Source organism: Oryctolagus cuniculus, chromosome 1, assembly GCF_051225735.1.
Source record: "Oryctolagus cuniculus isolate XC-2025 breed Fujian yellow rabbit chromosome 1, ASM5122573v1, whole genome shotgun sequence".
In the NCBI taxonomy this organism is placed as follows: Eukaryota; Metazoa; Chordata; class Mammalia; order Lagomorpha; family Leporidae; genus Oryctolagus; species Oryctolagus cuniculus.
The window spans coordinates 85669575-85686237 of NC_142867.1; the positions used below are offsets into that span (position 1 = coordinate 85669575).

General features: G+C 43.4%; 1 long non-coding RNA gene across 1 annotated transcript in view; it reads right to left on the reverse strand.

Moving 5' to 3' along the window:
• The window catches only part of LOC149128502 (uncharacterized), a 58772-nt gene that overhangs the window by 2936 nt on the left and 39173 nt on the right, over window positions 1-16663 (reverse strand). The gene's annotated exons all lie outside the window — the stretch shown is intronic.

A 16663-nucleotide genomic window follows, 5' to 3' on the forward strand; every position in this document is an offset into this window, starting at 1 on the left:
AACCTGGGGTGCTGGCGCTGCAGGCAGAGGATTAGCCTAGTGAGCCACGGCACTGGTTGACCTATAAATTTTTTAACATAAAACAAACTGATGGCAGTCATCAAGGGCTCTCATTTTCCTGAATCTTTAAGTTTCTCTGGCTCAAGCTGTTTGTAGGAGAGTCTTCAAAAGAAAAATAACAGTTTCAGAGATTTAGGCAAATGTGTGTCTGGAGATACACAGGCCCATGGTATTCATCAGTCAAGGAACACAGTAGCTTGAATAACTATTGCTGCATATTGAACTACGCTAAAACTCAGTGGCTTAAAAGGCTACTCTTCTGTTTCTTTGCTTCAAGTTCCAAAATGTGTGCCCCACATGGTGTTGCCTGGCATGGCTCAAAAAGGACTGGAGACCAAATTCCAGGATGGCCTCACTCAAGTGGCCAGAAGTTACTGCTGTCTGGGAGCTCAGCCTCAGCTCTAGGCCAGGGGCCAACATTCCCCTTCCTTGTGGCCTTTTCACAGGGATAGATTGGGCTTCCTATGGGGCTTTCAGATGTTCTGAATAAAAGCTGACTTCTCTCACCACAGGAGAGCTGCCCCCCACCTTTTTTTGCCAGGCAGAGTTAGACAGTGAGAGAGAGAGAGTTGTAAACAGTGAGAGAACTGACCTTTCTTAAACCTTGGTCCTAGACTGGGTACAACATCACTGGCACAGCACTACCTGTTCAGGCCAGATGCAAAGGGTGGGGACTATACAAGGGTATGAATAACTAGGAAGGGTGGCTCACTGGAGGCCAACAACACACAGCCTCCACACTGGTGAGGTCATTGCCCCAGCCCACTTCTCTTCCCAGTAGATAGTCTCACATTTAAACCTCTCTACTGTTAACAACCAAATTAGGATTTTAGCTATGGTTCCTGATGAAAAACTCAAATTCTTATGCCTTGTACTCAGCATTTGCAAACTGAACTCCTCATCTCCATGGCCCAGAGCTTTTCCTGATTCTAGGCTTATTTATCTTCATTAATGACATCACTAACCACACAAACCAATAACAAGGAATCCCCTCAAGTTCATTTCTCATCCAATCAATTAGTTCCAAATATTGTTAGGCCTGCTATTATGGGTTGAACTTTGCACTTCCCTCCACAAAGATATGTTGAAATCCTAATCCCTGATACCTATAAATGTCATCTTATTTGGAAACGGAATCTGTAGATGTCAACGAGTTAAGGTGAGGTCCTAAGGGTGGCCAGGATCCCATGTGTATACATCATGCCTCAGTCTTTCCAGGTTCATGTTCCATGACCCCATTTCTCTGGGAGTCTGCACATCACACCTCATGCACACAATGAACTCCCATTTTACTATAACTAGTCAATTAATAACTAGTCATCTACAAGTCTTTTCTAAACCCTTTCCCTGAACCCAGGCAGTTAGTCATTTCCTCCACTTGCTTCTGTAGCACCTCTGTGCATTTCTATTATCAGCAATTCATGATGAGCTACATAGTTGTTTGTTTATAGGTGATAATCTTGTTGAAATATGAAATACTTAAAAGCAGAGACATATCGCATTCATTTCTATATCTCCAAGACTTATATATTTGGTCAATAGTAGGTATTTAATGAGCATTTGTTAAATATTAATAAAGGAAAAAATGAATCTATAATCTTCCTGGAGTAATCAAAGTCCACATATTAAAATTTCACATGAGAAACCTTCACCAGAATTTCTTTTCCACCTAGAATCATATAAGCCTGGATTTTATAAGCTTCTTGCAAAAAAAAAAAAAAAAAAAAAAAAAAAAAAAAAAAAAAAAAACCTCCATTTATCATTGATGTAGGACTGTGAATGAATTAAAGCCAATTTCAGCAACAAATCCTGGCCTCTTGAATCATGTAAATGAATGATGCCTGTGAGATCACAGATACCTGCTTTGGCAGGTTTGGAAATGTCTGGAACTAACAGGTGAAGACTTATCACTGGGTGGACCAGACCAATTTCTACCTTTCCAAGAGGAGTCCATTTGCCTTTGTGATGTCTGGAAGAGCTCCACATTAGCAACTGGCTGTGGTCCTCCTGATTGCTGTGGGAACTAAACTTGTTCCAGAGCAACACAAAAGAGGCTATTTTTTCTTGGGTTCTTTTTTAACAATTAGGGTGAAGTTCCTTTAGGTACAATTAAGTATTTAATCCTTTACAGTTTTCAATATTTTTCATTATTTGCTTATCCACTCCATGGAGTCTTCTGGCATAAGACTAATGTTTCCTTTTAAGAAACAACTGGGGGAGGGGGACAGCACTGTGGCACAGCAGGGATACCTGGCCTGAAGCGCCAGTATCCCATATGGGTGCCAGTTTGAGAACCGACTGCTCCATTTCTGATCCAGCTCCCTGCTATGGCCTGGGAAAGCAGTAGAAGATGGCCCAAGTGCTTGGACTCCTGTACCCATGTGGGAGACCTGGAAGAAGCTCCTGGCTCCTGATCAGCAGAGCTCTGGCTGTTGCAGCCAACTGGGGAATGAACCATCAGATGGAAGACTCTCTCTCTTTCTGCCTCTCCTCTGTGTGTGTAACTCTAACTTTCAAATAAATAATTAAATCTTTAAAAACAAAATGGGGTCCATTGCCATGGCACAATAGCTTAATCCTGCCTGCGGTGCTGGCATCCCATGTGGGCACCAGTTCTTGACCCAGCTGCTCCTCTTCCAATCCAGCTCTCTGCTATGGCCTGGGAAAGCAGTAGAAGATGGCCCAAGTGCTTGGGACCCTGCACCCACATGGAAGACCAGGAAGAAGCACCTGGCTTCTGGCTTCAGATCGGCATAGCTCCAGCTGTTGAGGCCATTTGCGGAGTGAACCAACCAACGGAAGACCTTTCTCTCTGTCTCTCCCTCTCACTGTCTGTAACTACCTCTCAAATAAAATCTCTCAAAATAAATAAAAAAAAGAAACAATGCATTTCCCAATAGACTAAAACTTCCTGGTGTTTTTGTGCAACAGGCAGTTTGGGGACCTCAGGAAATTTTGACATCAGGTACTTTTTCTTGTAATTGATGACAATTTCTTTTCAGCCACATCTTCCCCACTTCTGCCTGGAAACCCAGGTGCTTCACTCTAGAATGCTGAGTCAACAACTCATCTGTCATTGTCCAATCAGCTCGCTAAAGCAAAGCGTGTGGATCACAGCCTTCCAGGCAACATCCAGATGGCTCCCGACACTCCCAGACAATTGCCCTCCCTCCTGTGTCCGTCCAGTTCAACTTCTCCAGCTGGAGTTTGTCCCAAGGCTCTGCTTCACTACATGCTTCTGGTGGTCCTTGATTGTCCTTCTCTAAGTTTCTAGATAGTTCCTGGCTCAGCTTGTGTATTTAACTTTGAAAGTCTCCTGAACCAACCTGTGTGGAAGGCACTGGCAAAGCATGACCTTGAGCACGGCACCTCTCTCCCAGTTCCTTAAGACCTGTCTTCTCTTCCTCCTTGGAGCTATTTTTTACTTATATACAATGATCCCCCACATCAAATAACTCCATCACACAGTTCTATGTGGATGCAGATGGCTTTCCAGTAAGGAGAGAGAGACAGACAGACATACACACACCCCAAAATTGTCGGATATTAAGTGACTTCAGCCAAGCGCTAGGCCTGCTCCTGATAGAGCTGAGGTGGTAGACAGTATCTGGAGCTCTTTATATTTGCTACATTTTATACGCACTTGATGGATACTATTGCACATCCATGATGGGCTATGCTCTGAGAACTCAGTGCTGGACAAGACATGTGTCTTCCTTATCCTTCATGATCACATTCCAATGGCTGAGTGTCATGATCATTAATAAGATGCTATGAAGGGGTTGAGGCAGCAGGCATCTATTTCAGGTTTGCCAAGATTTCTAGAAACCTCTGAAGTTATAAAGGAGCCAAAGTAGGGTTACCCTCACTCTGTCACTGCCTTTAACAGTCCTTCATATACTGACCAGGACCTGCTCAGAAACTGACACCTGTCTTAACGAGAATGTCCATGGGACCAGTGCTGTGGTGTAGCAGGTTAAGCCACTGCCTGCAGCACTGGCATCCCATATGGGCACCAGGTCATGTCCTGGCTGCTTCAATTCCAATCCAGCTCCCTGATTATGCACCTGCGAAAGCACTGGAAGATGGTCCAAGTGCTTGGGTCCTACACGGAAGACCTGGAGGAAGCTCCTGGATCCTGCTTTGACCTGGCCCCAGCTCCGGCTGTTGCAGCCATTTGGGGAGTGAACCAGCAGATGGAAGACCTCTCTCTCTCTCTCTCTCTCTCTCTCTCTCTGCCTCTGCCTCTCCTTTTCTGTAATTGTGCCTTTCAAATAAAGAAATCTTTTTCTAAAAAATAAAATTAAAGGGGAATGACCAGCATGAAAAGATGATGCCAACTCTGAATGAAGAATTGTTATAGGATTTATTCTGGAAGACATACAGGGTAAAGACATGATGCAGGTGTCCTGAAGGGCTCCTGGGTGACAGGGTGAAGGGACTGATTTAATGTGGCTCCAGAGGCAGAACTGCAATACAATTGCATGATGTGGGAGGCAGAATTTTATTCAGTAAAAATGTTTTGACTATTCAAATGTCATAGTATTGCAGTCCCTGCCATGTCCCGAGTACCTGTGATGTCTTGGACACTGTTAGGCACTTTATTTGAGAGGCATAATTACCGAGGGAGGGATGGTTCACTCCCCAAATGACAGCAACAGCTGGAGTTGGGCCATTTTGAAGCCAGGAGCTTCTTCTGGGTCTCCCACATGGGTTCAGGAACCCAGGTACTTGGGCTGTCTTCTGCTGCTTTCCCAGGCACATTAGCAGGGAGCTAGATAAGAAGGGGAGCAGCTGAGACACAAACTGGTGCACATATGGGATGCCGGCGCCACAGATGGAGGCTTAACCTATTATGTCACAGGCTCTGGCCCCAAGTGCTGGGCACTTTAAATTTGGGCTTTCAGTTTAAAACAACACATGGATCATATAGACTGATGCATGCCACTGAAATAATAGGAAAGGATCATAAAAAAGAACAAATTCACAAGAGCTCTGTAAACCAGAATCTGGAGATGGTTAGGAAGGCAGTTATTTCAACCGGTTTCTACTGAACAAGTAGTAGTTGGGATCCTAAGGATGGAGGAACCAGAACAGAGTAGCTGCCAAAGTGCACTTGGCAAGGGCCATGGCACAGGTGGGAGCTGTGCTCTGCAAAGGGAGACTCAGAATCACCAGGTACTGAGAGATGTACAATGCCAAACCCCTTTCTCTGTTCCTTGGGAGCCCCTCAGCACACAGAGTGATTGGCAGTAGTAGCACTTGGCCCTGGCTCCTCAAGGAAGGGTCTGCCTGGAGGTAGCTCCCAGTGTAGGAGTTCATGGCCACCCACAGTTTGTATCTCTTCATTTATCCCACATGAATGGGGTGGGTGTTGGTCGAGTGTGCTCTCCACAAACAAGCTCTGTAAGGTTATCTTTCACTCAACACTCTGTACAAAGTGCAAGGCAGCTCACTGCCAGCCTTTTCATCTGAGGAATGTACCTCCTAGAGAAACAGAAGAAACCTGTGCCAGGGTCTCTACAAACTGAACCAGTCTTGCTTCCATAAACACAGGAGGAAATCTAGGACTATGGGTGTTTTGAAGAACCTGGACAGATTAAAAGACTAGGAAAACAAAATAATGATTTTTAAAGCCTACAGGCTAGTTCGAAAACCAGATTTTCAAAAAGAAATCTCATCTTAAAGGGAACAGAATACTCATAAAAGAAGGAAAATTAAAACTTTTTATTCATATCCTCAGAAACTTGAGGCAGTACTGCATGAATAGCCTGCTTTAAAAATAGGAATTCATAAAATTGCTCAGAAATTAAAATGTGATTTCTTCAATAAAAATTTAATAGAAGTGGATGATAAAGTAGGAAAACTGTCAAGCACATTGAACAAAAGAAAAGGAACTCAAACACAGAGAGAAAAGACATTAAGGGCCAAACCAGTATCCAACATTCATCCCAGAAGAACAGCCTAGAAACCGAGAAGAGAATATAATCGAGGCAGAACAAAGAAGGTCTCAGAAATAAAAAGATTCATTTCTTCAGAATTAAATATTTCCACCAGAAGCTGACAGAATGAGTGAACAAAGATACCTATACAGATACAGAACTTCCTCCGAGTCCACAAGAGTTTAGCTCCAGGACACCTGCAGACACCCAGATCTGCCAATGCTCAAGTCTCTTACATAAAATGGCATTTGTAGCATTTACATTTAACCTACATGCATCCTCTCATATCCTTTTAAATATTTCTTATGATACATAATATAAACTCTATGCAAACAATTGCTATCCTATTATTTAGTAAGAGCCAACAGGAAAAGCCTGCACTTGTCTAGTACAGGTGAAATTTTTCTTGCACATTTCAATCTGCTATTGGTTGAATGTGCAAATGAAGACCTCTTGAATATGGAGGGCCACTTTCCTGTAAATTTTCAGTAAGGAAAAAGAGGCATTCCTAAAAGCTACTGTAACAAAAAATAAGGCACACATGTAAGTTGAATCTAAAGGGAAAGTTATAAGATTGATGGGATATTGTTATCATCAACATTGGAGGCTAGAATATAGTCTAGCAATATCTTCAACATGCTGACAAGGTAGAATCCATCATGCTGGGGCCGGCACTGTGGCTCAGTGGGTTAACGCCCTCGCCTAAAGCGTCAGCATCCCATTTGGGCACCAGTTCTAGTCCCGGCTACTCCTCTTCAAATCCAGCTCTCTGCTGTGGCCTGGGAAAGCAGTAGAAGATGGCCCAAGTCCTTGGGCCCCTGTACTTGCATGGGAGACCTGGAAGAAGTCCTGGCTCCTGGCTTCAGATCAGCTCAGCTCCAGCTGTGGCGGCCATTTGGGGAGTGAACCATCGGATGGAAGACCTCTCTCTCTCTCTCTCTGCCTCTCTTCTGTGTAACTCTTTCAAGTAAAATAAATAAATCTTTAAAAAAATCCATGATGCCACACCCTGTGATATAGCTGGCCCAAAGGGTGGAGGGAGAAAGGCAGCCAACACAGACAAGGCACCCAGGTCCCTCCATGTAGATAAAGGTGACAGCTGACCAAATGCAGAGAGCCACTCAGAGCATATACTAGCAGCACACTCAAGCAGTGTGCACACTCCCTGGCCTTCACAGCTTACTGCTCTGCCACCTGGTCAGCTGCCCAGGGCATTCCATTCAAGAAGCTCTATTTGATATTATTTTATATTACATATTCTTCTCCACTCTAATTCCTTTCCTCCCAGCCCTTAGAGGTGGCAAGTAACTCCAGCCCTTTGTGGAACACTTTCTGCATGATTGGGGTGAATCTAAACCCAGTCTCCCAGGTAGACCTGTTGGTTAGAGGAGTTTCTATGAAACCCTGAAAAACAGACATGCTCAACCAAGACACAGAAAGTCAGTACATTGGGGCAGTAGAAGAAAGAAGGAAATTATTGCAAAGCACAGAGCAAGGAGTCTGATAGCTATTGCTTAATTCTTGTAATCCCCAAGAGATAAGAGGTGAAGATTCTAATAGACTGATGTTAGGGCTAAGAATTGTGTGTGCAGTTCATGTCTAAGTTACTGGTTAGTCAGCAGTGTTTATGGCCTACCTTTGATTGGTCAGTGTTACCATGTTCTTTAGGGAACTTTTATGGTGGCAAAGTAGGGTTCAGTTATTCTGGGGGTACATGATGGTGTTACTTGCTGTACCAGATCTGTAGTTTTTCAAAAATGGAACCCATTGTGTTGGCACCAACCATCAAGATGTGATTTGTTGGCGAAGTAAATAACCTCATGCATCCAGGTTGTTAGAACCTCTTAAGGCCAACCATACCACTCCCTCAAGTCAATGAATTAACTTTAGTAAGTTATTGATTTGCTTGCTTTCAAAAAGCAGGACAGGGAGACTATCCCAAGAAAAAAAATAAAGTATTAAAACCCTGGAAGCATCTCTCAATTTATTAAGGAAGTCACTGTTTCTCTCACCAAGAGAAATTAGAGAAACTCCAGAAGAAACAAACAAGATAAAGTCCCAGTATAGGGGTGAAGCTAACTAACATGGCGTGATTTTGAGCATTGATGGGATTTAAGGGGAGAATTTATTTAGCACTGATGCTTGGATGTGCTCCTCTGAACTGCACGATCCTAGTGACATGGCATTTCTGAGTATTTGGTTCTATAGTGAGTTCTACATAACTAAAAGATTAGTGGTGAGATCTTTGGAAGTCAATCTGTAGTCAAAATATGACAGACTTAATTATAGATACAGAATTCAAATGGCTTATCCTTATAAATATGATTTACTGTAAATGAACAAAAAATAGATGCATTGGCTCTGACATGCCCACTTACTCAGATTACTGACTCTCCTTTCCTGAACCAGAAGCACATAGTTGACTATATTTATTTAATTTACCCTACAATTACTTTAATTAAACACCCTCTCCGTACCAAGCCTGGGGGTAGGTCTTGACATACAAGTCAGAATCAAACAGATGTGCTGGTTGCCCTAGGGGAACTCGGGGGATAATGTGCTGGATCAGAACAAGTGGCTGCAGTTCACCTTCTTTGACAGAGGAAATGGTGGTTTCCCAACCTACAATTACAGTAACAATCGGAACAAGATTAGAAATGGTCCAAAGGACTTGTCCCCTCAAAGTTAGAATGATGAGTGGAACAGCAGGGTTTACGAAAGACTAGTTTCTTGCTTAGCTCAATTTGTACTACTTTAAATTTTCCACATAAAATGATTTTAATTGCAAAATATACTTCAAAAATCCAATCTTGTTGTTTCCAACCAGGAAGATTAAGCTGGCTCATACTAAGCCTAAGTGCTGCATGCAAAACCTAAGGTCGGGCATATGACCAAAATCCAGGGCAAGTAGTGTGAAATTGCACTACAGGGAACTATTCACCTCAATGACCACTGAGTCTGTGTTGGCCTCATGATTGTACATCTGGATGTCTTACTAGTGTGATGTGAAACTTCTGAACTTCTGTAAGTATACTGTTCCTTTCTGCTCCATTTATTGCTCTTAGTTATCTGACTTTCAACTTTTTATTTTCATTTTGTTTGAGAAGCAGAGACCCACAGAGAGATGGGAGGGAGAGGGGGGAGGGAGACTGATGTGGGCTCCAGGCATAGTAGGCCATGCCTTAACCACTATGGCACACCCACCTCTGACTTTAAAAATTTTTTAAGAATATTTATCTGTTACAAACCACTGTGGAAAAAAATGGAAAAACAATTTTTAGGGAATTGAACCCTTCTTATATCCCAGGTCTAATAGTCATGTGTAGCCTTGATCCTCAGACAGCTGTATTCAGAGATCCATTCTGGCTGGTCCCTTCCAATGCCTTCTTTCGACCCCCAAACACTTTCAATTGAGCACTCTCTACTTCTAGAACTGTGATGGGAGCATAATAGGCCATGGAGAAGAACAGAAGGTTGAAGTGAGATCAGTTTGAGGATGGGGAGGTTCTGAGGGAGAACCAGGGGCACCGAGGTGAACCGGCTCTGGGCCAGGAAGAGACGCTTAGGGCCGACAGGGGGCTTTGAGATGAGCAGTAAGGGGGCAGAGCTGAGTGAAATGGATCCATTGCTAGCCAGGGAGAGGGTGTGGGTGGTAGGGGAGGGCAGTCCCAGCAGCAAGGTTGTGGTAGACCTAAGGGTCATGAGAAAGAGTGGCTCCAATGGGAGGGGCAGAAGGGACCTCAGGGCAGGGCTTTGGTTAAGGAAAAGGAGTCATGCAGCCCAAGTGTCATGGTGATGAGAGGGGAAGCACTGGGTGCAGCAGGCCTTCCTCAGGAGCCTGGTCATCTCCCAGGCTACCTGCTGAGGAATGTGTTACATGTTGAGGAGCTTCAACTTCTTGATCCAGAAACCAAGCCCACCTGGGAAGTCAGCAATGTGGAATGGAAATTCTGTTTAATGAACTCAGAGCCAGGAGGACTCTGATCCATGAAGCAGAAAAGCTACTCAAAAAATCACACATGAACTCTAACTCTGCCTGGCGCCCCCTGTTCTCATTCTTAAAGCCAAAACACTCAAGAGATCACCTGCCTCCACCCAAACCTGACCCTAAATATGGGTCTGGGTCACAGCTCCCTGATACTAAAACAAAAATGTTTTCTGGGCCTGACTGCCTGAATCAGAACCAGAGTGGTTTCAGAAAAAAAATAGCTGCTTCCACTGGCCCAGGTTTTCAGAATTCTTTTTGATCTTGCCATCTCATGAGCAGACAGAGTTGAATGAAAATATCCTTGCCCTCAGCCAGTAGGAAGCTCTGAACCTGCAGGATCCAGCTGCTTCCCATAGCCCTTAGACAGGCCCACAGTGCCTTGCCACTAGCTGTACATGCCAGAGTGGTTTATCAGCAGCTTCTCACTTCTGTTCTCCTGGCAATGCATGTTGCAAGAATGTGAAGTGTGTGGCATCTTCCCTGAGTTTCCATGCTTGCTGGCTGCACAGGGGACATATCTGGCTATCCCATGTCCACTGAGGTCAGCACTAAGGCTGGGTCTCAATCCAGCTCCTGGCCTAGCGCCCCAGCCTTACTTCATCCTCCCTCACAGAACCAGTAGAGCCTGCACCTCAAAAGCTCAAGTCCAGCTGCTGCCTCTCTGGTTCTCCCCATGTGCCACCGCCCATCTCCTCAGCCTCTGAAGAGGTCTGCAGGGCTTTTCCAGCTTCTTACTAAAGATCAGTATCCCAAATTCAGAAAGCCCCAGGCCCTGGGGAGAGCAAAGTCTCTGGGGAGCATGCTCTTTGCTTTCTTTCTGGTTTTGTGTTATTCTGTTTTTTAGAGTTCCCAGGGGGTTAAAACCATACCTTACGTTAACAACCCTGGTAGTTGAGAAGACAAGTTTTAAATGCTGATATAATTAGATTTGAATTTAGCAACACAATTTGTGCGTGTGATTTTGGGCTATATTTTTTTTTGACAGAGTGGACAGTGAGAGAGAGAGACAGATAGAAAAGTCTTCCTTTGCCGTTGGTTCACTCTCCAATGGCCGTCGTACCGCGCTGATCCGAAGGCAGGAGCCAGGTGCTTATCCTGGTCTCCCATGCAGGTGCAGGGCCCAAGGACTTGGGCCATCCTCCACTGCACTCCCGGGCCACAGCAGAGAGCTGGCCTGGAAGAGGGGCAACCGGGACAGAATCCGGCGCCCTGAACGGGACTAGAACCTGGTGTGCCGGCACCGCAAGGCGGAGGATTAGCCTATTGAGCCACGGCGCTGGCCTGGGCTATATATCTTAATGTATCCTCTCATCTAAATATGAAAATGATAATATTCTATAGTACAGGGTTTGTATCACCTGGTCCCAAGTAAAGAAACCTAAACTACATGTAATTTTTTTAAGAGTATAGTGTTTCTCATTTAGTAAGACCTTAGGAGTGATGCCTAATTGTGTTGGTCCAATATCTCAGTGTTAGCTCCCCAATCCTTTCTGTCATTCTTATTGCCTCATGATTGACAAATGGCTGCTATATCTCCAGATATCACATTTATATTCAAAGCAATCATATCTTTACTTTTATTATGAAAAGAGAGTAAGTCCTAGTAATCCCTGTAGTAGATTTCCTCTTAGAAACTGTTAGCCAGAACCAAGGCACATGGCAACTCTTACAGCCAGCAATAGAAAGATTGGGGAATAGAGTTGTCATTATTGCCTTAGGCCAACCAAAATTTATACCCTGATACTGGGAACATTGTAGATCAGAAAAAAAACTGCAGAGTTTTGTTACCAAATAAGAGCAATGAATGTGGTTTGGTTTGTTACAAGGTTATAGCAAGTAATAAGTGTAATCATATTTGTGAAGTTCTTAGCACAATGCTGGTCTTGTTAATTAAACTTGTGTTTAAATTATAGCCATTAGCAATAAATTTATAAATCAAATTGGTTGGCCATATTCTATCTGCAATTATTTTAAAACATAATTTCAAAAGTACAAGTGATTTCAAAGAGAGTATACCCTACCCTCATCAGCTTAAACATTTTCTTTCATGGCACAAATGTTCATTAAGTATTAACTCTGTGCTAAGTACAAGTGACAAGCGTGCTCCTGGACCCTATGGAATTCCCTGGTCTCCAAAATTTAAGTTTCAATACCATTTAAGTCACTATTCCCTCTGTTGAAACCCCAGGCCCAAGCTCATGTGGACTGTGCAGCTGCCTACTTTTCAAGAAATATCAGAAGCTAGGAGGGTGGTTTTAGTTAATCACTGCACAGGGAACTGTAGTCAAGCTCATAACTTCCTTTGGGGGTTTTAAGATCACCTGAATGTAAATGCCAGTAAAGCAGACATCAAAAATGTACTAAGGAGCTCTTCATTAAGGCCAGGTGTTGCAGGGGTAGCCAACCAAGAGCTCCCCGTATCTTGCAGTGTCAGCTCTACTGTCAGACATTTACTGAGCGTGGGCTATGTGCAAGTTGGTCCTCCCATACTGAATACCAAGGATGCACTGTGTCCTGTGTAGGGATGTTTTAAACCATCCTCATTTTCAGCAACACTAAAATCCTCAAGGCAGGTATCCTTATTCTCAACTTATTAATAAAGGGGCTAAGATTCGCAACACATTCTGTTCACAGTGCCATGCAACTTACACATATTCTCGCACTTAATCCCCATAATCTGCCAAGTGGGTAACCTGCATTATCACCAACACATAGATGAGAAGTCTGAGCCCAGCAAGGGTGGTTTATCTGAGGTTACACAGGGAGTTGATGGCAAAGCCACAATGGGAACCCGAGCCTTCAATTTTGAATCCCAAGTACATCCTATCTGGTCATGTGGTCTCTCATTACATGCATCCTCTGGGACAAGGTACCTATGATAAACTTCTTATGTTCAGTCTTATTACAGTCTAAGTAAAAGTTTTATAGAAAGGTCTTAAGTTAGATTGTCTGTAGGTTTCAACTGCCTATATTTTCTATAATTGCATTTGGAAAAATTACAAAATTGCATATGTGGCATACCACCATGATTATGATACAATAACACTTTCTTTTCTTTGCTAGCATACAGTCCTATCACATCATCACCACTTTGTTCTCTTTTGTGTCATGGGAAAGGAAGCTACTGAAGGTAACATTGAAACAAGATTGACAACAATATTGGAGAGAATCATTGACATTGTGTTAGCATTAGTTATAAGAGCAGGCCACCTCCCCTCAACCTTCCATGGAGAGACCCTGCCAATGCTCAGGACCCTTTAAGAAGAATAATGTGAAGAAAGAAATAGAGGATCAGGATGGAAATTCTGAATTTACTGAACAGGCAAGAGTCAAAATCCTGTAAGATAAATGTTAGGAGGAAGTGACACAAAGCACTTCCTGAAATGGAAGTGGGACAGAGCCCTTTTCCTTTACCTTGTTCTGGATGCAGAGAGACTGCAAAACAGGAGTGTGCTCTCTCTCGGAGTGGATGAGGCCTTCTGCTTGGGAGGGCTTCAGCGGTTAGAGGAGCCAGTGGGGAGCAGAGAAGGGGATAAGAAATCATTCAGAGTATTTACAGAACTTCCAGGAACTCAGCAGGTGGTAATTTATAGAATCTCTAAATCATCCTTCAAGGCTAGTATAATTAAATGAATATTACAGGTGAGGAGTAAACTGTGACTCTCAGAGGTCTAACAATTTACCTAATAAAGTGGTGGGAGCTGGATTTAAATCAGTTTGTCTGACCCTACACGGCTCTCTGACTAACTGTAACCTTCAGGTTCATTTGTGTGACTGATGTTTGGACCTGAGGGTAGGACCTTACACTGATTCCTCTTACATTTTATTTTGGAGTCAGTGTGTCAAGGTAAGATTGACTGTGCTTGTCGATCAGGTAGATAACTCTACTTGCCATGTGTGCACCATCTATAAATCTTATAAATAAGTGCCATTAAACTAACAAAACAACAAAGTACTTGACAGTTGATATAGCACCTGGATATATAGTCATTAACAACTCCTCTTTTTTCCACCCTTTATGCTAGGTAGATTGTCACTTCCTGCTTGGTAGCTGAAAGAAACAAGACAAAGTGCTAAAGAAATATGTCACTACACTTGCTACAAACCAAATTCACAGTGTGTTACTCTCAGCTGAATAATGCCCAGCTACCTTGGTCTGACCAAATTGCAAATGTAGCCTTCTTTCCTATGCCAGTGAATTAGGAAAACTGAAGAGAAGCCCCTATGCCAGATCACTGACGCATTTCTAAGATTATAACCAGCATGCTTTCTCATCCATTAGAAAATAGTTCTTCATGTTAATGCTATGTCAGAAAGCAGAGCTTGCCTTAATCAAGCCATATATAGCAGAAATATGCTAAAACTCTTCAGCTTCATATGGATATTCCCTCCATCTTGAAATCTGAGTTCAGAGTTTTCTTGCAAGAAAAATCATTCTTGCTACCCCTAGGTGTCCTGGTCTTCCTGTGACTGTGTCTTCCAGTCTTTCTGGGAAGCAGGACCACGTGGCATCATCTTTATTTCTTGCAAGGACCTGCTTTTATCTTTGTGAGACAGGTGGGCTCTGGGCTCCTGCTATGAATTCCTGCAAAGCAGGATCCAGCGATGGAGCAGCCCCATGGACCATAGATATCTTTAGGTAGAATCACAAGCTAGACAGAACAGCTACAAGCCAAAAACCCCATCTTGGGGTCGGCAGGGAGGGAGATGGGGTGTGGTATACAGTAAACAAAAATATTCCTCACTGCCAAGGAAGGCTCGCCAGGATATCTCACTTCCTCCTCGTAGGCTCCAAAGCTGAGCAGCATATACTGGGGTGGGGCTGAGGGAGGGCAGTGGCATCTTCCCAGAGCTTACAGAGGAATATCAAGGGATAGTCTAGTTTGGGTTGTGCACAGGGGCCTGTCATCCTGCCCTGCTGCGGGGGTCATAATAAACCAAAAGTTGTTTTCCCTGGTGCTGGGAGGGTGGCTCAGTGACACTGCTTTAGACATTAAGGTCCCAGTTGACAGCAATTCTAGCCCCAAGACAGCACAGATGGTTCTGTTTAGAATCAGAAGCTTGGTCCTGATGCTGGGTTGGTGTAAGTAGGAGGGAATCAAACCCAGCCACTCTCTAGAGTGAGTTGATCTTTAAGTGCAGCTGACTTGCAGCCAGAGTGGACACAGGAACCACAAGCCAAGGGTGGAAGCCAATGGCATTGCCTCTTGATTGCCTTGTGTAAGTTCCTGGTTAGTCCTCTGTTCCAGCCTCCTGCTAATGCTGCCCCTAATCCCACCCCCTCCCCATGACAGAAGTGATGGCCCCTACCATCTGGGATCAAAGATTTCCCTCCTGCCGCCTAGATTTTGCTCTCCCTCTGGCCATTATGGGCCTTTGAGGGTGGCACTAGCAGATGGGGGTGGGTTCTCTCAAAATAAAAGTTTTAAAAGGAAAAAAAAATTAGTCCTAGTTAGGAAGAGATTGGAGGGTATTTGATGAAATATGACAAACTGAGCAACAAAGACTATGGAAGGGGTATGTCTGTTAATTCTACTACAGGTGATACTCATATCTGTTCATTCACTCACTCTTCCATTCATGTATGCACTCTTTCTTATATCCATTCTCTCTTGTTCATCCTACACTTGCCATATCCCTAGAGAGAAGGCAGGGAAAGATCCAAGAATGTGAATACAGCACTCCTCCCCCAACTACTGGGCTATGTCTAAAACCTAGAGGACAGCTGAAATTGAGGAGCATATTGAACCTTATATATCATGTTTTCTCCTATACATACATATCTATGATTAAGTTTAATTTATAGCTTAGGCACGGTAAGAGGTTAACAAGAAAAACTGAAAGTACATAATTTCAACAAAATACTATAAGTTACGTACATGTAGTCTTCCTCTCTCTCAAAATGTCTTTTTTGCACTGCACTCACCCGTCTGGTGAAGATGTGAGATGACACTTAAAAGGAAGCTCTTTAAGGTTTCTCTTTGGCATATTTAATCATCAGCATCATCATGCTCACATTTTGGGGGCATGATTAAGGAAGTTAGTTGAACACAAGCACTGTGAAACCAACCGTCGTGGTTGATCTGATCACCAAGACAGCTCTGATGATTAACAGACTGTAGAATACACAGCATGGATTCACCAGACGAAGGGATGATTCACATCCTCAATGGGATTGAATGGGATTCCAAGATTTCATCTTGCTACTCAGAACACCAGGCAATTTAAAACTTATGAATTGTTTTTTCCAGGAATTTTTCACTTATATGATCAGACCACTGGATGGATGAAGTATTTGGCCTTACAGAAAATTTAAAGTGTATAGTTTTCTTTGCTGAGTTCAATGATATTGTTTCAGACCTCCTAGAGTGCTTGTTAGTGGAAACTACTGAAAGCCTGTTCAGTACTAAGCTGAGCCAATAATAGCCATTCTCAAACCCAAGTTACAAGTAGTCTCCCACTTGTAGGGAGGAAACAAAATTTACCAAGATGGAATGAAGCTGGAATCCTCTGAGAACTGGAAGGTGCTGGATATTCTGGGAAAAGGGCTATTTTTTCAGACTCTGATATGGTTTTTTTTTTTTTTTTTGGACTCAGCAGGTGCTAAGAAAGGGGCTGAGGTCTGAGAGGAGACACTGAAACACTGAGCTGGTGAAGTTCCAGCTGAGGGAAG